Source organism: Zalophus californianus, chromosome 5 (assembly GCF_009762305.2).
Source record: "Zalophus californianus isolate mZalCal1 chromosome 5, mZalCal1.pri.v2, whole genome shotgun sequence".
Classification (NCBI taxonomy): domain Eukaryota; kingdom Metazoa; phylum Chordata; class Mammalia; order Carnivora; family Otariidae; genus Zalophus; species Zalophus californianus.
Window position 1 is genome coordinate 148,396,855 of NC_045599.1, and position 24,168 is coordinate 148,421,022.

Here is a 24,168-nt window from a genome sequence, read left to right on the forward strand (position 1 = left end):
ACCAGGGGGAGTGGGAGAGGGAGAAAAGCAGGCTTCCCGCAGAGCAGGGATTCCAATGCGGGGCTTGATCCCAGGACCCCGGGATCATGACCTGAGCCGAAGGCAGACGCTTAACGACTGCGCCACCCAGGCGCCCACGCCTTTTTTAGAAGATTTTATTTAAGGGATTTATGTTTTAAATAAATGACAAGCCCTTTTGAAATCTTGATATCAAGACTCATCATTTACTCATCTTTTGCTACCCATCCCCCAAATACACAAATTTGCTTCTTATCTTGAATTCTTCCATGTGCTGGCCTTTGTGTCCAATAGGATGGTTAGACATTTGAGAAGTCTAAAAGTCATAAAACACATGATATATCCAAGGAAGTATTTAAGATAGATAGACTTTGTCCCTTAAAGTTTGGGACTGAGTTCCACTAAGGCAACATTTACTTAAACCCATTTCCACAGGGTTTGAGCACACTATACATACTAAGGAACACTGTGTGGGATAATATAATAAGTATAGTAAATATAAATATATATTTAATATTTATTAAATATGGGGGATAATATAATAAATATAATAAATATAAAAATATAATAAATATAAATATAAATAATATAGTAATAAATATAAATAATAAATAATATAATAATAAACAGAAGAATTTCTGTTTATTGATTGATGTATTGGATAGTTGGGTATAAGACCAAAATGTTATAAAGGAGTCATTATGTTAACAATCTGTTTCAACAAATAGGGGAAATCTAGTGAGGAATGTGTGAAATTGCCATCAACAATAATCAGGGGGCCTATCTGCTCATATTCTCAGACGTGAATAGAACAACCCTGGATGGGAGCCAAGGGAGGCATAGTGCTCTGAGATGCCATCAAATCTCTGTCATCATCAAAGCAAGTAGACATGAACTATGAATTTGTGAACTTCTGAAACAGTAATAAGGAATGTTAGCACGTACAACGTAACAGATTATAAATCTGGACCTAGGCTATCTTTTTAGAAATCCCAGTGGAATCTGTGTGTCTACAGAGAGGTCTGGTTATTGGCTTAATTTGATTAAAACCAAGTTTGTATTCTTTCTGGTGGTGATGGATGAGTCAAGGGCCATGAAAAAATAAAATTCACCAGGCCATAATCCTCAATTTATAGCGTTCTGCTCTATTATCTTACGATGATTACCTGGGTGTGTGCGCGGATTCTGTGCAGTCTTCTGTAGGATCTAAAACAATCAGTAGCCTTTCCCACTGTTTACACTCACTTCTAGTCAGGCTTCCTGTGGCTGGTGCTGTCCTGTTCATGTTCCCTCTGCCTTTCTTGGAAGCTCCCTGCAGCTTATTCCTTACAGTTTCATGGGTCTCAACCAATGAGGGAGTAACTGATGGATAAGTACCCCAGCTCCTGCACCCACATCCCTCCGCAGGAAGATCTGAGCATGCACGCCACTTCCCACTTCCCACTGAGGGTCTCCAGCAAGACTGAGCCCTGGATGCCACCAGTGGTTCCTTCCAATAGCTTACTTACCTCCCTCCCTGATCAACTCCCTCACTCTGCTATTTGGAACCACCTTCCAACTAAATTACTCCACCCAGATCCTTGTCTTAGGATCTGCTTGGGGGTAAATCTAACTGAGATCTTTCCCTTCTCTCCTCCTCATATATTCTCTAATAAGAATAGGCTAAATCCCAAAGTTAGCCTTTCTTGAAGGACCGAGTCCATGAACAAAAAAAGAATCCAATATAGTAATTCTCTTTCAGGCCCATAGGTTCATTTAATGACCAAATGTAAATTATGATCTTTATTTTAGACTCAAATGTAGATGGATGACTGGCTTTTTATAGGTAGTTTCAAAAATACAAGATGTGTGTGTGTGTGTGTGTGTGTGTGTGTGTGTAAGCCAAAATTTTCTTTTTTCTTTTTTTAGTGTTCAAGAATCCGCGTGAATTTAGACTGGAATTGAGATTTTAGTAACAGCCAACCAGACAAATGAAAGAACATGAGGCGCCCTTACTACCATGCTGTTCTAGCACTGCCAGGGGAAGGCAGAACGTCTGATTAGAGCTCATGAATGGGGTCCTTGCTTTGGGGTCTGCACATGTCCTCTTGGTGATGACAGCATTGGGCAAGAGGGTGAGCCTCAACTAAAAGCCTGTACTGAAATCTGTAAATCAATATACTTTTAAATTTATCTTTTTTTTCCCTTACAAAATGCTATACTCTGCAGAAAAAAAAGCCCAATATTATAGCACACATGATAAATTTCAACTCAATTCATAATCTGACAAGGTTAATATTTCCATTAATATTTCAGGTTTTTGCTAATGCAGCTGTGTGCCCTGCCAAATTATCGGAAAGCGACCCACTAGTGTAAGTGCTTAATATACCAGACAGAACCTGGCTACAGGCTCCCTCCAAGCACTGGAAAAATTCCTTAAGGGGATTTCTGGAAAATCAAGTGTCATTAGACTGACTGATGCATACCATTACTACTTCTTTCTCTTCCTAGAAAAGACTGTCTAATGACAGAAAATCTGACTAACTCTAGCTTATTCAAAGGTTATCTGATAAACAACTTGGCCTTGACTTGAGGGGTCTATCTCAACACATCCTTTTATTAAACCTCCAATTATTATTCATTAGTATTTTTTTCCCTAGCATTTGTTCTTTTAAATTGTGCCTCAGAGAAGAGCTACAGAGTTAGTAAATTTCAGTGCACTATTGATCAAAGTGTAGGACATTTTGAGCTCCAAAGTGTTTCTAATATAATGAAACAAAGCAGACATTATAACTTTCTACTGTTATGCTAGCCTGGAGATTATTTTGGTTGATAGGAAAATCCAATTTAAGCAAAGAAGACTTGTACTTAAAATCTGAGCTAGGATATGATAATGCATGTGATGCCCTGTGCCTTCAATAAGCCATACATGTAATAAAAATTAAAATCTGCTGAATTTTTCAAAGGAGAGGAAGACAGTGACATGCTCCTTTTGCAAGATGGAAAATTTTTTTCTCTTTCAAAATTCTTATTTCTATTTTGTTCTTATTTTAAATGGCAATTCAATTACATCAGGATGCCAAACCAATGCAATGAACAGAAGGGATATTGTTATAAATGTTTCTCCTCCCAACAGAAAGTAGCTATCAGAATGGAAGACACCAGATTCCTAAGCAGCCACAGGGTTAGACAGATGATGTGATTCAATACTGTCCTGCCTTATGAAAGGACAATGTGTCTATTCAGGAACAAATGCTGAGAACACTGTACTTGGAAAACACCTGCCAGGGACGTAAAGATATGTCAACACCTTCCCCAGATCATATCTTCTCTTGCAGCCAGCTTCATGTCTGTTGGTCTCAGAAAATAAGCATCCTCCATTGGCACCAACCTCCATCAACAGCATATCCCCCAAATTAAGTTCTAGTAACAATTGCTACTGTTGCTGTTTCCTGTTGTTAAATTTAGCTTGTTTCGTTTAGGTTCCTCCTTAAAAATCCTGTTTCACATCAATTAACCAGAACACACTGAATACTCTTAATATTTTAAAGGTCTTGTTTCATCTTTCTATGATTTTTACAAAAAATGCAGTCATGAAATGGACGTATGAAAGGGAGTAGCAGCACTTTGTAGCAGAAACCACACCACCACGGAATGACGTGGATTCCTGACCTTTTTCAGCCACTACCTAGAACACCTCAACCAAATCACTCCAGGCTTTGAGTCCCAGTTTGGTTGTCTAAAAAATTTGTCTATTGAGCTAGGGGAGCTGAAGGTCTCCATGTCCATGTGAATTCATAGCATTTGATGGAACCACAGGAGGCCCTTTCCAGAATTTACTTCTCAGTGGTTTGGAGTTGAGCAATTGGTGACACATAGAGGAAAGAGCCCCAGTGCTCACATCTCAATGTGGTGGCAAATACTGTCAGAAGGACAATGAAAAAGGAGTGGCCACTTGGAATCTTGACAATGGAGACCAGAGGAGACTGAGTGTGTGCTGGTTCTTGAAGAGTGACTTCAATGGGGGGGGGGGGGGGGGGATGAAGAAGGGCCAGAAGTTCCGGTGTGCCATATTAATGGCCTGTGTTGGCGTACAGAGGGAAAGCCCGCCTGTTTACTTCACAGTCTAGGAAAACTGGAATGCTTTGTGCAAATTAAAGCCAATACGCACTCAACGAATCACCATTTCATTTTACAAAACACTGAGTCCTTTCGTTACATGCTTATATTGTTGCCTCATTTTACAACCCTGGTCACAGACAATCTCATTTGAATGTAAACACTTTTCACCAAAAAAGGGGGCAAGCTAGATATAGGTGTCATTCCGAGGGGTACAGTGAGGGGGTTGGTGTTCACCAGGGAGTCAAGACCAAATGGAATTTGTGTCTCCCAACTTCACTGACCAGTCTTTCCACTTGGTCTGATTTTTGAGCTCAGTGAGATGACGGAGATGCTTTTAGAGCACACACCATTAATAGATGGTACAAGAATGAAATTATCACTCTCATGTGATGACTCTCTAGTTCAGAGAAGTTGGAGCACAAAAGGGCCAATCAAGTCAAAGTATAAACTGTGTTTATAGTCATGGGGGACGGTAAATTGATACTTCTAGACTTGAACTGTTTACCATCCACTGTCAATTCAATTCTCAAAAATAGAGCTTCTGGTGAGAAAAAAAAAAAAATCACTGATAAGGTAGAAAGAGTCAATCCTCGGGTGGAGAATATGGAGGTCCTAAGATAAGAGGCACAGCTTTGTTCCCTTGACCAGTCAGCAGGGCAGGCCACTGCACACAGTGCCCAGAGCAAGATGGCAGGAGGGGTCCATGAGGATCACAGGCCCCTCTCAGGCTGGTGCACCCACACGGTCTGAGCACAACACAACTCAACACCGGTGCTGCTGAATCACCCAAAGGAGATCTCATCACGCAAACAGACCTCCACACTCACACAACATAAAGTAAAATAGTAAAGTGCTCCAGAGTGGTGTTAATTCTGGTCTGATTGGCCTTTCAGAGATCATCTGCCCACGGGCAAGGAACACCATGCAGCCTGAAACAGGTGAAGCTGGTTGAAGAAAAGAATGTGGAGAAAATGTGTAAAGACTGACCACACTTCTGGATTTTTTTTTTCTTTTTGGGGGTGCGGGGGCAAAAAAAAAACCCATGATGCACAGATGGCCGGAAGATTTCTCCTGAGAATAAGGAAAGGTGGAGATGCCAGTAATACCGTTGACAGAGGAGATAACAAGAAATAAAAAGTTTTGTTGGAATCGACTTGAGGAACGATTGCAAGGAGTAAAATGGAATAATTTAATGTTGAGATGCAATCCCTCAATGAACCCACACGCTAGAGATGACTAGATACCCAAGGCACTTCTACGCACGGAACACTCGCGGTGCACTGAATTATTTTTTTTGAAACAGGTGTTGACCCTTTCTCTCCTTGCCCTCCTCACTGTAGGCTGGGCCATGGGCCTCGGTCTGACCAGTGAAATGCGAGCAGCATGATGTGCGCTCCTTCTACGCACAACTTTAAGAGCCAGTATGGGGCTCACCATGTTCTTGTTTCCCCCTGCTTTGGGGACCGGCAGTATCCTCAGTATTGGCTGCTGTAAGCCCGGGTCCCATGCCTGGCACAAAATGGCAGCCCACTGATACTGGACAAACACCAGTGAGCAGGCATTATTGCTGCCAGCCACTCTGACTTGGGGGCGATTTCTGCCACAACTTAGTCTAACTCTTTAGATAGATGTAACACGTCAGGGCCGTGTCCGCCGCCCCACACGTTCAGTCCTTGTGTGCACAGGATTTTCAAAGCATGGAACATTTCAGTGCTAATCTGATAAAAAACGGGAATGACACGTCTAAAAGATGTTTTTCTAACTAAATGCTGAAGTCATCAGAATCTACCCATTCTTCGTGGCGGCAGGTGTCATCCTGCACACAGAGCGTTGTGGTCTCTAGTCTCCTATCGGGGGCGTCCTTCTGGCTGAATACAAAAGCTATGGGCTTTCCTCAACCAACCGCGTGTCCCCATACTCAGGGACGCTGGCAGAACAGGGTTTCACAGGGACATTCGCAGCATCGGCTGGGACAAGGAAAAGTACCCCAGTCTGTCTGCTGGCACCGAGTGAGCTCCTTACCTGATGGAGGTGAGCTTGCAGGTTCGCTCTGCTTAATCCCTCGGCAGATGGGATCCTAGTATGGAGTGGCCTGCTCTGCCTGAGCCCGGATTCTCGGATTTATGAAACTGGACAAGCCTGTAAGGGGGTGTGCGGGATGAGGGTGGCTGCCAGGGGGCATGGAGCTTTGGAGGGAAGACCAGTGCCTTCAAGGCTGTGGCCAAGATTTGCCTCAAAAAAGGTCTCTCAAATCACATTTGGGGCACTCAGAATTGTTGATCAAAGAACAACATGTGGAACACCATGGACATGAACTTCCTCCTTGTCTTCCGAGGAAATTACAGAACTGCTCAACTTGAATGTGGATGCTGTGCTCTTAATTCCCGATTCTTTTCCCCACTCAACAAATATTTATTGGCTACCTTCCACGTACCAATTCCCATTCTGAGTGCTTTGTAAGCATCATCTCACTTAATGCTCCCCAAAACCTAATCAGTGAGTGATTCTTATTTTGCCCGTTTCTACAAAGAGGTAACTGAAGGCCAAACAGATGGTGGAATCAGGACTTGAACGCACAGAGGTGTAGTCCACGGTTAGAGCTCTCCTTAACCGGTCTGCTAAACTGTACCCAGAGAGAAAGGACAACCCGTAAACGGGCCGATGAATAAACAACAGCTTTCGGTTAGTGACAGGGAGGGGGCTGCTCCCCATGGCAGTGTCTTGAGTTGTGGCTAATTCCTCTTTATCTTTGGTGGGGTGAATGGACCTTTTTCCTGAGGCTGAATGTGGAGACTTGAACCCCAAAGCAAAATCGCTCTTGGGGTGAGCCCCATCCGTCTCCTACACCATCAACAGCCCTCAGCCTCTTCCCACCCACCCAGTCCGACCCCCCCCCCACCAGAAGCACCCCCCAGACAACGCTGGGGCATAGAACAAATAGCAGCTGATATCAAAGGATGTCTTTGAAAAGGGAGGGAGCTGAATATTCTGGAAGCAACTGCTTGACATTTCTCTTCTGAACCCATGACTGGATCCTGAACCGGGCATTGCCTTTAATCTGTTGTGCATACAGAGATGAGTAGATGGCATGGAGGGGATCCAAGGACTCCCTAGCGCTCAAGTCGACATTCCCATTGCTGCTTATTTGTCTTGAAAAATAGTGCCCTGATGCCAGGCTCCAGAGAAAAGCCTCCAAAGACACAACCTGGCAGATAACACCCTTTAAATAATGTGCCTGCCCTCAAACATGGGTCGTCATCTTGGGCAAGGATGTGGTTGGTACCAAGAGAAGTGCCCACGATTTCTGCACCACATCCCCTTCTCCAGAAAAGAAGAACAATGAGGGAAGACAGATAACAGAACTGCACTAATTCTCATTCCGTGCATCAAGCAATGTCCTAAGCTTTCTCAGATTTAGTTAAAGATGCAAGCAGCAAATGGTCCAGCAAAATCCCCACAGCAAAAAGCTGAAGGGCCGTCACATCCTAGAATTTTATTTAAAGGAACTCAAATGAAATGCCTGGGGTTCAAACTCAAGAATATAGGTAGCCTTCCGGCTGCAGTTTCTGGATGGTGGCTTGGAACATGCCCGGTCTGTGTAATCATATTGTTGGCACACAGTCCTATTTAAGCTCTATCTTTGTCTTTAGAGAGTGCATTCTTAGAAACACTGCAGATTTTCGTTCAGGGATTCTCCCACTTAGGTCTCACGCAGAGTTCTGTTTGGAGACAATCACATCGAATATTAGCTAAAAAACAGTGATTCTTATTCAAGACCTCACATTTACTGCTACCTGACAAAAAGGAAGTCATGGCTTGGAGGTTCCATAATTTAAGAAAAAACACGTTGCAATACACTGTACTGCATGTTACATGTGATGATAACTCAAGTTTAAATCATAGCAGGAAACCTTGACTTAGTGTGTTTTCTGACTCATTTATTCTGAGCATATATGTTAAGGACACATACAAATTTTAAGTTCATAGGAAGCAAACTGGCAGCCTGTGGGGTGAGCCTGGGCAGGCAGACAAGCTCTGATCAGCTTGTAGAGGGCACACATGGTGTGTGTGTGTGTGTGTGTGTGTGTGTGTGTGTGTGTGTGTGTGTGTGTGTGTGTGTGTGTGTGTGTGTGTGTGTGTGTTTAGGTGAAGGAATTTGAACAGGTACATCCTACAGTTTCATTGTACACATTTACCTTATTGGCATTTGGGTCTGGACAGTTCTTTGCTGTCCTGTGCATGACGGGATGTTTAGCAGCATCTACCCCATAGACTGAGACTAGATTTTAGTAGCTCCTAACTGGTGAAATGCCAGTAGGGGCCCCATCTCTGTCTCAGATAACCCACACTGCCTCCGGCCACTGCCAAATGCTCTCTCCTGGGGAGTGGGGAGGAGGCTGGAAATTTCCCCTGGTTGGAAACCTTGGCTCTGAATTGTGAGACTTCCCCTTTGGACCTCTAACCTGACCACTTTTGCCCTCTTGCCCCTGGCCTTCCCTTCCTTCCATTCCTTCCCACCCTGGACTCTGGATCCATCACTTCAATCTTTTTCTTGCCCCCATCCTTCCAGAATGGGAGAGCGCACCTCTCTAGGGTGTCCCTTGGAAGAACACCATGACTTTTGCTCATGTGCCATTGGCCAGAGGTCATCGTAAGGCTGTCTGTCTCTCTCAGGGATGCTGGGACATGTTTTTAATTAGGGTGGCATGTCTCCTTACTATAGAAGGAGACAAAGGATACTGAGAGACAAAACAGTGGTTTCTGTCACAGGCAGGGGTTGCAAATGCAGCATTTCCACAACAGAAACCATCACCTTCCCTCCTCTTGTAAGCTTAGCCCAGTTAAAGGTTAACCACGCAGAAACCTGCTCTCATCCTTGGTTACTCTTTCCCTCTTACCATCCCATGTCCGTGAAGCTGAGATTCCTGTCCTTCCCACTATGTACAAAACTTGCCCCATTTCCTTGCCCCCCATCCTGTTCCCAGCCACTGCTGCTGAGGAGTGTCCAACTTGGACAGGTGTTGTGCATCATTCTGGCACCCAACGTTCACTCTTGAACTCTTCTGGAATCATCTGTTCACTCTCCTGCCCAAGGCTGTAGGTGTTGGTGCGCCGGAAGTGGGCTTGCTTTGATATCATATCCCCATATGGAACACCAAGCTAACACACAGGAGACACTCAATAAACATTTGTCAGATACAGGAAGGGATGTGTGAATGTGCAACTAGCAAACACCTCATTACACTTTAAATCAGATTTCTTCTGAGTAGCTCGTTCAATCGTCTGGTGTTTCAATAATGGAAATCTGAAGCATATCCTGACCTCAACTCTGTCACGAAGTGGACAATGGGAAAACTGTAACTTCCCGGCTCTCAGAGTCCTCCTTGCAGCCTGACAGGTGTTTGAATAGATTTCTACTGTCATTTCCACTTTTAGATTTCTTCCACTCTGGAGGGTGTCAGAAAGAAGTGGAAAGACATCCTTGAGTGTGGCAGCTGAAAAGAGATATATTTTGAATTTTTTTTTGTTTTGGTAATTTTTAAAAACCTGTGCTTTTCTGCACTAAAAGAAACGATGGGAGAATGGGTATAATAAATATGTGTATGTACATTACACCTGTGTGTAATACACGTGTACATATGTCTACACCTACAGATGTCTATACACCTCTAGATACAGATTCAGAGACATCTTTTGATTGGGTCACAGTGCCCAGGGGTTGGCGTGCATGCACGGATTCCCAGGGCAGCTGTGGAGAACCAAGGGTGGTTCTGTTCTTTCATATATTTTTCCGAAGGTGTGCTAAAATCTGATCTTTCTAAAGCAAAGGAAGTGGCACTGCTGTTTATTATCCTGCAGGTAGAAGGCAAGTGCACATGTAAATGACTTGGGCCCAGGCTCCTCCTGCTGCCGACTCCTGCGCTCGGCGTGACCCAAGGTGCACAGCCCAGAACGGGGCACGGAGCCGCAGAGGACAGGATGGATAACTTAGGAATTTCAGCCTTGCCAACGTGACAAAGAGGGCGGGTTTCCTGCCAGGAATCAAAAACTGAGATCAGTGTGGGAACGAAAGTCACGGCTAATGAGAAGAGAGGTGATATTACATTAAAACATATTTACTGATTAATTTGAATCACAACATCAACCTATACAGGCTTGGGAATTCTCAGCTTGGTCATGCCAATAAGCATATTTGTCAGGCGGTAGACAGATTTGTAAAAGCACTGAAGGGACAGGTGACAAAGCTGATATCTGATAAAATGCCACATCCTGTGCAGTGATTTCTAAGGAAAATCGCACGCTCCCCTCCCCTGGGCCTGTGCAGACCTGAGCTCAAGCCTGGATCGGATCAGGAATATACTTCAGTTATCTACCGCTGCCAAATGAATCACCCCAAAGCTAGTGGTTTAGAACAGTGATGCATTTTTTTGGTCACGATCCTGTGGATTGGCAGGGCGGTTCCTCTGTGGTTTCGCTGTGGGCCAGCCACGGGACTGCGCGCGCCAGGAGGGCTGGCTGGCTGGAAGGCCCACCATGCCCCCAGCTACACGGCCGCAGCTGCTGGTAGGCGGCTGGGCCTTGGGTCTCCTCCACAAGGTCTCTCATCCTTCGTGAGGCTGGAATGGCTCCCTAATGGTGATCTCAGGGCAGTAGCCCCAGAAATGAGAGGGGACCTTCAGGGCTTCATAAGGCCTCTGCTCCAAACATCCCAGAGCATGACTTCCCATGTTCTTTTAGAAAAAGTGAGAAAGAAGCCTGTCCAGATTCAAGGGATGGTGGGGAATGGCAGTGGTTTTCATTGGACACAGATTGGGTGGCAGGGCCTTCCAGCATTCATGGATCCAAAGGTTAAATAATTTCTATAGGCTCTACATGCTCAGGCCGTCTCCACGAGCAACCCCAGAGCCCAGGCTCAAGTAACAATAGGGGAGATCTTGGATTCCAACTTGACTCTCTGTGAATTCCCTGCATGTCCAGCTCTACACACCACTTCTCTCTCTTGTTCAAACGCTGGCTCCGGGCTGGACTTCCACTCCTTAGGGGGCGACCCAGGAGGACCGGCTCTCGATGAGGATATGAGGTGAATGCTACTTCATTGCCATCACTATGTCCCCGTTTTGGCTTCTACCCTAAATCTACACGTCGCAAATAATTCTTAGAAATGCCTTCAAAACAGTAAGACACACAATGGAAATTGAGCAGCTGTCCACAAATGCAATGAGTCACTTTCAACTTATTTTAAGATCGTTTCAGACATCAGTCTGTATAAATTAGCTCAGACAACGTGGGGGGCGGAGGTTTCAAAGCTAATGTTGACTCCTTGTAGCGAAAATAAAAATAAACGAAAATAAAAATAAACAAAAATTGGGTAGGATTGAGATTTCTTTTAATAAACAATTTTGAAAGGAAAGGAGAAAATTAATGGAATGGCATTCAGATATGTGTCATGATTCAGTCTGAAGTGGTCCACTGAAATATCTGGGAATGTTCTGTTCTCTGTTCAGTGATTTTACTAAAATGCTTTTCTGGTAGCTGATAGAAACATACAACACCACACTACCCAAAGCAAGATGTTCTTTGCATATAATATATGCAATTATGATTGAGCAGGATATCTTTAAAAGAAGCAGCCAGATTTTCAACTCAGTTGATGGACCTTAAGATTCTTACTCAACTTGGATGCACAATCGAGAAACTCACATAAAATAAGATGTCTGATCCTCAGTCATGCTTTTCCCAATATTGCAAAACTATAAAAAAAAAAAATCGGGTTTTAAAGGACCCTGCATTTAAAAAGTGAAATAGAATTATGTACTAACTTTCCATATCACAATTTCCAGAAGATCGTAACAATAGCTACTTGCATTTACAAATGTTCCACTGCAGCTGAACGGTTTTGTCCGTAAGACCGCGCACCTCCTGGTTATACGTTGCTGATGGCATCTACACAACGGCAAAAACAATATTCGTGTATATTGTTTATATATTGTATATATATATATATCGTGTATATTGTATATATCTCGTATAACATGAGATGGCCTAGTGAGCTCGGCTACCCCTCCTGCAGGTCTAAAACTTGTCCGGGATGTTCATGGTCCCATCCAGTCCCCCGACAGGACTTGCCACCATCTCTTTCATAAAATTCCAGAGAGATGGGTCTGCTCATTTCTCCCTGCATAATCTCTCCCGTTACACTCCCTGTGCAGCTTTGTTCTTACTTCTCCTCAAAGATCTACCCTTGCCCCTCATCTTAAAGGGGACAGAGAAGCCTCTCCCGAATGGGGTTGCTATGGGATCAGAGGAACAGATGTTTACAGAGGGCTTAGAACAGTGCCTGGCAGGGAGGAGGCCCATACATGTTAGCCTTGGTGATGGCAAAGTCACCTTTGGCTGGTACAAACCCACGTGCATTGTGCTTTTTCTCTGAATTAGGACTGGTTTCATAGCCGGTGATGCCCACTGTCATTAATTATTCTCTAGCTCCTTCACTTACCCTGGTTTGCCCCACTATAGTCTCAATGACTCTGCGGGGGCGGGGGGGGGGGGGCAGAACGGGCAGAGATAATGAATTTTATTTACATATCCTTTGAAATTCTAGATGTCTATTACACTCATCAAATGATCAGTAATTATGATCGCATTTGTTGATGACTCTAAGTAGATGAATAAGATAGGGGGCCAAACTTAGGTGTCACGTTAAAACCAGCATGGGGCAGAACTTCCCTCCCACGATACCTAATAAAATAGGCCAAATTTATAAAAAGGAACCAAGAAAATTCATCAGTTACTGCAGTGGCACAAAAAAGGGCATGACTCAGTATCATAAACTCCAAAACCAATGGCCAGGAAGAGACAGAGAAGATTCCAGAGCTGAGCATGAGGTGGGCTAGGCTTGGGTCTTACTCTGCCCACCCCTCCACGCAGTCTCATGGAGGAGACAGAGCCCAGAGAATTCTCACTCGTGCCCACAAACCTGAGGAAAGGCAAACTTACTAGTTCACATGGAGATCACGGCACAGAGGAAATGGTATGACATGCCATCTACTTTAAAGGGTGTTCTTTCTAGATCCCAGATAAATTAGGGAAAATGCCCACCACCTCCGTAACTGATGCCTCGGGGAAGACGGAAGAGTAGTGGGGTCAATCCCATACCATAGTCGGGGGCAGCTGGAAACAGATGCATGGAGGGGTGGACACTAATCTTAGGGTCCCTGTAAGTGGGGGACAGAACCCCGGGAGCGGTCCTTCCTCCTATTTCATCCTGCAAGGACAGATGAGGTGTAAAGAACAGAGAGTGCTCAAGTCCTAGAGGATGCTAAGTTATCGAGGTGGGCAGGGAGCCCAGAACAAGTGTTCAGGGAACAATGGAGCGTCCTTCAGGATACGGCCACTGGCCTGGTGTCTGCCCTCCGTGGATTCACCTGTGAGTCTCTCTGGCTACTGCAGACTATCCAGTCGCAGCTTCTCCCAATTCCCCACCTCCTGCTCATCGCCTATGGCCTTTGCTGGGGGCCTCATTCCACAGCAGTGGCGCTAAGCAGGGACAATTCTGTGCCCTGACTCAGGGGTATATGGCGGTGCCTGGAGACACTGTCGGCTGTCATACTGGAGGATGCCACTGGCTAGCGGTGGGTGGACGGCAGGGACGCCGCCACACGTCTGTCAGCGCACAGGGCAGTCCCACAGCCAGGAAGGAGCCAGCCCCAGGGGCCAGCGCTGAGCCCGAGAACGCCCGGAGTGCCCGGCATCCTACTTTGTAGCCTGTCAGTTACCTTGTATATGTTTAAAGTTTCGTTTTGCATAAAAAGGCAACAGAGTAAGTCGGCCAATAAAATCACATCATACTTCTGGTCCTCTGGGGAGCACTGGAGCTCACAAGCCTGGGAGAATCACCGCGTGTTACACACGCAGAGGCAGAGCCAGGCATTTTGTGCCGAATGGGAAAAGAGACTTGCCACCCTGAGTTGTGTGGGCGGGCTCGGATCCTCGGGGGTTGCAGGAGGGATGGAGAAGCAGAGCCGCAGAGGGGGCCCCCTGAAGCATGGCCGTATGACATGGCCTTAGTGTGCAAGGACTGCCAGAACAAAGCACCACAGCCTGGGGGCTGAAGCCACAGAAACACATCTGCTCACATTTCCAGAGGCCACAAGTCCAAGGTCAAGGTGCCTCAGGACTGGCATCTCCTGAGGCCTCTCCTTGGCTTGCAGAAGCTGTGCCTTCACCTGGTGTCCCCTCTGCATGAGAGAGTGAATCTCACCAGATGAGCAGGACACCAGTCAGACCGGATGAGCAGGACACCAGTCAGACCGGATGAGCGCCACTTTACCTCAATTTCACTTGATCTAAGTACTGGGGGTTATAGCTTCACCATATGAATGTGGGGGGCACAGTTCGGCTCCTAGGTGAAGATGTCCTTCATCAGCAGAACAGAGAAGAAGGAGTAGGTAATACCCAGGCCCCCACGTGGCTACCCTGGGCCAATGAGCAAACAGACCTTCCCTGGCTCAGTCTCGCTCAGACTTCTCCACGCTGCCTCTTCATCTTGCTGCCTATTTAAATGTTCTCACAGCTCCTTAAATATTCCCGTCTCTTCTATAACTGCCCTGCTCCCCCCCCCCCACTGCTGCCCTCTATGGGTCCCTGTCACCCAGTTGCGCCTAAGCTATGCAGCAGGAGTGGCCCCTGGGCAGCATCCGAGGCTCTCGGCTTGGCCAGGAGCCATCCCCTCTGTGGAGGCCTGGGATCCGGGCATCCTGGGCTTCACAGTGAGGCCTGGGAGTTGCACCCTTGGTTGGAACCAGCACATGACCCAGAGCCTCTGTCCACAGAATGCGGGGCAGGGGCAGGCGAATTCTTTCTGCAAAGGGCCAGGCGATCCATAGCTCAGGGGTGTGCTCCACCAAAACCACTCAAGGCCACCACCGTGGTGGGAAAGCAGCTGTAGACAATGTGCAAACGAACGAGGGTGCCTGGGTGCCAAGACTTCCTTAGTGGGAACCGAAACTGTAATTTCACACAGTTTTCACGTGTCATGAAATGTTATTTTTCTTTTGATTAAAAAAAAAAAAAAATCACGTAACAATGTAAAAAGCATTCCAGGCTCAGGAGATTGTACCAAAGCTGACGGATGAGACCTGGCCCTTGGGCTGCAGTTTGAGGTCCTGGTTTAGAGAATCTGCTCTTGGGAATCACACTTAAAGGCATGCGAGACACGTCAGGATTGTCACTGATAACCGAAGTAAGGACAACGAAGGGAACATCGTTCCACCAGAGGGCACTGTTCTATGATTTCGGTGATCTGTCTCTCATCTGTTACTCAACCTGCTGGACTTTCCAATAAAAGCCTTCAAGTAGATCTTCTCGGAAAATGCCCGTTTCCAGGTTCTCTTTGGGTTTTCCGCTGAAAAGGAGGGCACCGTGGCTCAGCACCCAGGCTTGGGCGTCCAGGCATCTGGAAGCAAATCCCAGCTCCCCCACCTGCTCGAGTCTCGATGGTACTGGTTTACGGGGGGATGTGGCCACATCCTGGATTTAAGTGGCTGGTTGCCACAGAGGTGACCATGTCGCCGCATGATTCAGGGCGATGCTGGGGCAGTATGGTCACCACACGCCAACCAGACGACGGAAACTCATGTCTGAGCTGGCGACTGCTTTGCATGGGGCTCCTAAACTTTCTGGGCCTCACTTCCCCGCCCCCCAAAGTGGAGGGGCAGGCCTAATCCCAGTCTCCTTCTCGCTACAGAAGCTAGGGAAGCAATCGTTCCAGAACACTTATTTTTAGATTAAAAAAAAAGTCAACTTGAGTTTAGCTGCAAACAAAAGTATCTCATTTCCCCACTCAATAGCTCATTCTCTAGCAGTCAGAATTCAGAACACATGTTGCTTGATTTACGGTGGCAACCAGTAATTTGTGTGAGAAAGACTTAATTTAGAAGAACGCACATGTCATTTTTTTTCATAACCAAGTAAGAGTTACAATTAGTTTGATTCATATGCTGTCACGATGCCTCCACCACACGCACAGTGAACAATACAAAGTTTTTAAGGCAGCTCTTTGATGGAGAGGACTATTTCTCAGTTGTGTAATTAATACTAAACATAAACCCTCCTCCATTTTCCTCTTGAATGTCTCATGCCCACTCAAGCATCACCTCCTATGAGGGGATCATCCAGTAGGAAAACCACTGAAGAGACTCACTTTTTACTGAGTTTTGCTTTGTAATGCTCTACTTTTGGAAAATGGCCAGAATACATAAAAGTGAAAAGTCCAAAATAACCAGCAAAATTTAAAAAAAAAGCCTCAAAATTTCCTCCCATTTTTACCCACTTCTTAACATGTAGCAAATTTAAAAAAAATATCGTTTAGGGGCGCCTTGGTGGCTCAGTCGTTAAGCGTCTGCCTTCAGCTCAGGTCATGATCCCTGGGTCCTGGGATTGAGCCCCGCGTCGGGCTCCCTGCTCGGCAGGGAGTCTGCTTCTCCCTCTCCCACTCCCCCTGCTTGTGTTCCCTCTCTCGCTCTATCTCTCTCTGTCAAATAAATAAATATAATCTTTAAAAAAAATTTTTTAAATAAAAAAATAAAAATATCATTTCATCAAAAGCCAAATGACTCAAAATGTTTTCCAATGTTTGATTTAAAAATTAAAGGGACACAAGAATGGATTTAAAAGGAGAATGGGTAGGTGTTCATGATTGAAGACTCAAGTGTTCATGATTCCTTGGGTTCTAGTCACAAAGTTCTTCCCAGGCTTATCCCCTCAGTCATACTTGGAAGTTAAGTAATTAAAATCACATAAGGACTGATCAGGAAGAAATAAAAGAAACTACCCACAGATCAAATCTTAAGAGAAGTTATTATAAGGGACACGGCATCGTGGATAAGGGATAAATGGAGTTTATTTTAGAATGTGTGTGGGTATACGTTTCATATACCATTGAGAAATATACTCTTGGTACCTAAAGCAGGCCTGTGCTTTCTATTATAAAGTTAAATCACAGGATAATAGTATAGGTTTTCAACGAAGCCATTCAGTCCAATGATATTTTGCCACAAAAATGAATACATCAATTATTCTTTTGAAAAACATGATCCAAGGACGCCTGAGTGGCTCAGCCGGTTAAGTGTCTGCCTTCAGCTCAGGTCATGATCCCAGGGTCCTAGGATCGAGACCTACATCAGGCTCCCTCCTTGATCAGCGGGGAGCCTGCTTCTCCCTCTCCCTACTGCTCCCCCTGCTTGTGCTTGCTTTCTCCCTCTGTGTCAAATAAATAAATAAAATCTTAAAAAAAAAACAAGATCCAATGTCTTGTCCATAATACGTGCTCAATAAATATTGGAAGGATGAATATTATTTAGAGATCCCAGCTTAGTCCTATCTACCTGGGTGGCAGCAGCCTCTTCAACTGGATAAACATGGAGTCGTCAGATGAACTGGATGGGGGTAGTCGGGGACAGCCATCTTTCACAAGTGACAGGCCTACCTCCCTCAGATGGCACAGCACTGGGTTGGAAGCCCACATCTCCTCCGGTGCGACATGCCCTTTCCCCGTGACATCTCCTACTCTACACAGCCTACCTTTGGGTTAACTGTGCAGTGTTTTTCATATACTAGGCACTGAAATTAAATAAACACATTAGGAACCAGAACATATCGCTAGTGACAACTCCTGTGTCCTGAGTGGTTCCTACGTGCCAGGCGCTGTGCATGAGCCGCCATGATGCTAGGGCGTCGTAATAGCAAATGACCCAAGCTCTCATCGCCTGCTGGTGGTAGTCCTTTTGTGCTGCTCTGGTTTGACTCATCTTCATCATTCATTCCTTTGGCTCTTTTGGTCTTTGTTCCTTCTAATTCTTTTTCATTGTCTCCTGTTAAGAAGTAACGCTAGTTCAGGTGATTCTCACAAAAACTGTGAGACACACTGGTTCCTACTGCCAGGCCTGTGACATCCACTTATCCTGAGTTAGATTCAGTTATGGTTCAACATGTGTTCTGGGAAACCAGTGGAGCTGTGATGGATTCTCATTCTGAAGTCAGTGCGGACTGAACAGGCCACTGACAGACATCAAGCCTCTCATCACCGTTCACATCACTACCGAAATCAGAGCACCTGGCTTCTTCCAGGGCCAGGCAGGTCTCAGGCGACAACGAAACAGAAGAAAGGCTCTGACAGATGGATTCCCCGCTGCAACCTCAATGTCATATTTTTTTTTTCTTTCTCTGATTAAAAACCACCTCTGTTTGCTGGATCATTATTTCCAAATGGGTGCTTATTGTTCTTAATTTCTCCTGATTTCCAGTGATTCCCGCCCCCCACCATATTAGTGAAGGCCCTCCCGAGAAAACAGAATCAGCAGCATGTAGGTTACCTATGTCTGCACTTTTCATAACTTTACAGAGCTCTGTGCCTACATCTATCTATATCTACCGATCATTAATCAATCAATCCATCCTGGTCATCATCTACCTTCCGTTTCAATTTATGGAATTGGATTACGCGATTGTAGGGGCTGGCGAGTTCATATTCCACAGGGCAGGCCAGCAGGCTGGAGACCCAGGGAAGAACAGGTGTTGCATCTTGATTCCAAAGGCAATCTGCTGGCAGAATTCCCTCCTCCTCGGGGGACCTCACTCTGTTTTAAGGCCTTCAACTGACCGTAAGAAGCCCACCCACATTATGGGGGGTGATCTGCTTTACTCAAAGTCTACTGATTTAAATGTGCATCTCTTAAAAACACCTTCATAGCAAACTCTAGACGGATGTTTGACCAAACATCTATGTACGATGGGCTGGCTAGTCAAAAAGACACATAAAACGAACCACTGCGCCACAGTTTTAGACAGCTGAAGTAATGGAATGGGCATATGACAGAAAAAGTATTGAATTTCATCTTCATAAAACTTTTCACTAGAGCTCTTTGTGGAGAAATCTAGGGCATTATACATTGAATTTTATTTTTTCTCCAGAGAAATAGCATCCTCAGGTAACCACAAGCAAAGCGGGAGACATCAATCTACAGAATTCAAACCAATCACAGGGCATCATCCTGCACCTCTGGTTTCATCTGTAGTGGAACTGCCCCCACATCTACCTGGTCAACACTTAAAACATCTCATTTCTGATGGAGGGAGGGAGGGTGAGTAAGCACCGGTTTCATTTTTAATCTCCTTTACACCTATGGAATACTTTAGTTTTAATTAGTATGGTTAAAGATAACAAACAGTTAATTCTAGTGAGTGGAAGGTAATCGTACAAAATTATTCTACATCTAAGACCATTACTTTATTGCTCTACCCACATCAGTAGAGTAGGTGTTCCTTCCAATCAACGAAATGGCTTCTCCCTCTTGAACAAGAATTTGGCATGCTCGTTTATTATTTCAGAAGAGAATATTATCATGTCATAAGTACTAAGAGAGGTTGATGAATCACATAGTAAATACTGAGCTATAATTACTCAAAAAAGAAGTGTCTTTTGGAGTTTGGAAGCAGATGAATAGTCACCAAGAACATAGGTTCTCCCGTTCCGAGATCTCACTCAGACTAATATTTCTGGATGGTCTGACAGTGGATCGCAGGGTCCTTGCCAAAGCATCTTGTACTTGTTGGAACCTGAGAGTAGAACACAGCATGGAGAAGGCTGATGCTTCTCTTTTTCAGCCACATAAATCATCCTTGCCATAACACCATATTTTCTTTGTTGGAGTTTACGCTTTTCCTCATTAGGGAAATGCCAAGCCAAGGAGTCAGAGAAGCAAATGTCTCTCCTTCGTACGGCTTGTGACACAGGCGATGAGCCCTTGGGCATCCAACACGTCTTTCACCTATGCTGGCAGGAGGCTCCCTCCACTCATCCCTTGATATATATGTGATGATCCCACCAAATGCCAGAACCACATCTACGAAACCAACCCTGCCTGCAGGAGCTCTTAGTCTGTGTACAAGTGCTTAGGCATGAAACAGATCCTAGTGGTGGACTTTTAGTGTTTTCTTCGAGTTATGTTCCAAGGTACAGATGAGACACAGGAAAGAAGATCGGTCCAGGGGATGGAATCAATGAACAGGACCCAGAGCGGGACAGAACGGAGCAGGAAGCTGGAGGGCTGGGCGAGCCCCAGCACTCGGGCTCTGCGGGGCAGCGAAAGGTCAGGGCATGTAGATCCATCCAGACAACTGAGGCCAAAATCCCGATCCCTATACGCTGTGCTGTGATCCCGGGGACTTCACATATCGGAATCTTACCTCTGTCCTTGACAATATGAGTTCTGCCTACTCTGCGTGTTTTCATTGAAGCTGCTGATAAAACCAAGGAATGTTTCTGGTGCAATGCGGGCACTAAATTATTGCAGTTACCACCCTCCCAGGCAGCCCTAGAGAACAGCATCTTCACCGTGTAGGCAGCACATGGGCCCGAGGGGAGGTGGTTTCTCTCCCTCCTGCAACCTGAAAAAAGGGATATAAGATTTTTCTCTAGCAATTATACCAAAAAACAAACAAAAATAGACCGAGCACAGACCTCCTCAAGAGCGATATGCTGCAGAATGGCTTGGCTTGTTAGAACCCAGTGGAAAACAACAGCAAGTGGGAAAGGGAGCAAGAGAGGAAGATGCTGATGGCCTCTCCAGGCCATCCAGGGAGAGGCCAGGCAGGCTCAGGACCACCAGCGTCCAGACTGTGGCTGTGTGGACCCCCACAGAGGAGATGAGTGCAGTAAGGCAGCCCTGGGAACCCATCTTTACACCAATCCCTCTAGCTCCACTCATTCTGATTCTTGCTCCTGGGGTATAATTCACATACAGTTAGACAGACCTCCAACACAAGGAGCGTGAACGGACCTGCACATGTGAGCATCATGCTTTAGGCAACAGTGGGATTTCTCAGTGTAAATCCACAGACGATCTGCCTTCTGCTTTCGATGCTTGGTGCATGGGACTCTGCTCCCAAGAGCGGCTTGCATGGTTGGGTTGCTGACAAATCAGGTGGCCAAACATCCAAATTGAAAGGTAAGCCCTGGCTGAGGAGATGGGCTCAGCCACCGTGTGGCAGGCTAGCTTGGTGGACATCCAGGTAGACACCCAGGACATTCAGGGGACACCCGTGATCACTCAATGCAGAAGTTGCGGTGGGGGGGGGGGAGGGCAGATGGTAGGGCGGTACTCCTGAGCACAGTGTCTCATTGTGATTGCTGATAGAGCCTTTTCAAATCATCCCTCTCTGAAAGCGAAAGTCTTACTGGAGAACAGGAATAGTTCCTTACAATTGAAGTAGAATTTTAAAAATGAGTTTTCAGTTCAGCAGTGAGAAAAAAAACACAACTCGCCTGTTTTCAGATTGAACAATTTGCAGCTTGGGCCCGTGGGCTATTTTGCCCTATCTTTTGCCATTAAATGTTTTTATTAGAAGTTTTATGAAAAGATTCTTTTGAAAGGTTCCTATAACCTCAGTTTTGATGGTTTCCATAAACAGAAATTGCTAGTGTTACCTTGAAAAAGCATTTCCACTTTATAGTGCATTGGCACACTGAACCTGGAAGCTTCCAGCTAGCTTGTGCTCAAAGAAATGGACAGGCTATTTTAGGCATTAGAGATCCACACAGGGGCATCTCCAAAGTCATCCTTTGAAAACCACCTTCCAGCCCAACATGCTGAGTTCCTTCAGATGCCTCTCACACCCCTGCAATTCCCATTGTAAAGTATTCCCAGGTCGCACAGAGCAAAATCTCCTTTCAAGAGAGTTCTAGGATATGCAAAACTCCGCGTAAGGTGCGCCTGGCCTCAGGCCTTTGTCTTTGATCTCAGAGTCCCACTTGGCAGAATCTTGACCCAATGCATTTGGGCCTGCCCCAAATATGTTCCTTCTACCAGCCTCACGTAGGGCTCTGTCCTATGGAAGGTGCTCACTGGTCTTCCAGAAGAACCGACGTTCAAGGGTCAGGATTGTTAACGTGGCCTCATGTAAATGAGCCCCATTCCAGGCCCTTCGCGAGGGCTCTGAAGGAACATGCTTCACTTTTTCTTGCACATGGGATCCCATCAGCCCACCAGTGCAGCAGCCATGGTGTCTTCAGGGTCTTTCCGTTCAAAGTCAGAATCCTGAGGTCTCCTGGTGCACACTGGAATCTTGGGCATTAGGCTAGAGGCTCCAAAAGTGAGGTGTTGCAAATACAAGAGCGTACCCAAAGACACGAACCAACTGTCACTTTGGAGTGACTGGTGACAGTGCCAGGGGTCCCTGGGAAATGTGCATCTACGGTTTCCCCCAGGGGAAGGCCTGGGGGATGGGTTGGTGGTGCTGCATAGGGTCTTATTCCTCCTCATTCTCCTCTTCTTCTTTTTTGCTAAGTCTCTATCAATCTAGAAAGTATGTGCCTAACTCTGTCCCCTGTAGTCATTTAATAGATACTTATTAGTAGCTTTAGGGATTCTAGTGATATAGATACCAAGAGATTATCACATGGACATATTCCTAGAGTCTAACTCTTCTGGATTATTCGACTAGGCCTCCAACATCTACTTAACCCAGTTTATATTAATATACTAAACACTGTTTGGTTGTCTTTGGCTAATTCAAACTGAGTGTGTGAATGTGTTCAGTCATTGCTCCGAACTTCTCCGCAGACCTAAGGAAGCGTGGGCCACGTGGAGAGGCAGACCACAGACCACTCTTCCAATAGTTAGTTGAAGGTTTGGGCAAACTCTGACCAGTCTCCTGATTTTCCTACTCTCCCGAAGTTTCTGACCATGTTTCTGAGTATGGCAAGAGTACTCAGCACTTTTCTGTGCTCTTGTTTTCTAAGAAGCCCTTAAATTAAAAAAAAAAAAAAAAATCTTGCCTTCCGGGAGAATCCTTACTCAGACCTCACGACCAGGGAGGGCCATCTGTCGGGGAGATCCGTGAAGAGCCTCACCTGGACGCCATCCAGGTAAGCGGGGGCTCGGGGCAGACAAATTCCAACCCAGGGGGTCTGGGAATCGAGGGGCTAGCACTCGGGGGGAAGGTCTTCTAGACCTAACATAAAATGTGTTCCAAATCATGTGAGACGCTAGTAAAACAACCATGGTCCCGGCACTATAAATTAAAAATAGAAGAGAAAACACTAGAGCTGCAGCAGTGGGCTGCCAGCCGGAGGCACGAGGACGTCTGTCTGCTGGGAGGGGCCGGGGGGGGGCGCAGCGGGGAGGACCCGGCTGCTTCAGGCTGGCGGCAGCTAAGCTGTAGGGGGCGGGGGGCAGCAGCTGGGAGGGGCGGGGGGGGGGGGGGAGGACCCGGCTGCTTCAGGCTGGGGGCAGCTAAGCTGTAGGGGGCGGGGGTGCAGCAGCTGCTGTGTGCATTCCAACAGCCCGATGAAGACGTCTCAGCTGCCTTTCTGCCTGTGTCCTTGGAATGGGAGAGATCTATTTGACAACGGCCTCTTGCTTCCAGAATTCGGCCTGCTGCTAAATTTTGCACATTTGCTTTATTAGGAAATGATCACATCCTAAACTAAGGAGTTCTCGTTTCCCTTGGACCCCATCATCATTTCCCTAAAGTCTGCCTTCGTCTTCTGTTTGGGGTGTGTGAATGAGTGTGTTGGACCGACATCTCTTACGTTACAACTTGACTCATGGTTGCCCACAAAGGGGATGAGGCCAGGCACGGTAGACTGAAAACGGCCACCCAGAAACATCCATACCCTAACTCCAGGCCTGTGGATCGCAAAAGGGACTTTGCAGATGTGATTAAGATAAGGAATTGGGGATGAGAAGATGATCCCCTATTACCATTTGGGCCCAAGAGCATCACGAGGACTGTTATAAGAGGGAGAAAGGAAGGCCAAAGACAGAGAAAGGCAGTGCGACCGTGGGCTGAGAGAGAGAGCTGGGAAGACGGTGTGCCGCTGGCTCTGAAGATGGAGGGGCCCCGAGCCAAGGTGTGTGGGCAGCCTATGGAAGCCAGATTTGAAAACAATTTCCAGGCTCAAGATGCAGCTGCTCCTGCCCAGGGTGCCACAATAGCCAACAGAAATTTAGGTAACTCTCGTGTCCCTGTAAATGTGCCGCCTGCCCA

At 46.0% G+C, this 24,168-nt stretch overlaps 1 protein-coding gene across 1 annotated transcript in view; it reads right to left on the reverse strand.

Moving 5' to 3' along the window:
• ADCY2 (adenylate cyclase 2) overlaps positions 1–24,168 on the reverse strand; it is a 401,408-nt gene that overhangs the window by 132,306 nt on the left and 244,934 nt on the right. The gene's annotated exons all lie outside the window — the stretch shown is intronic.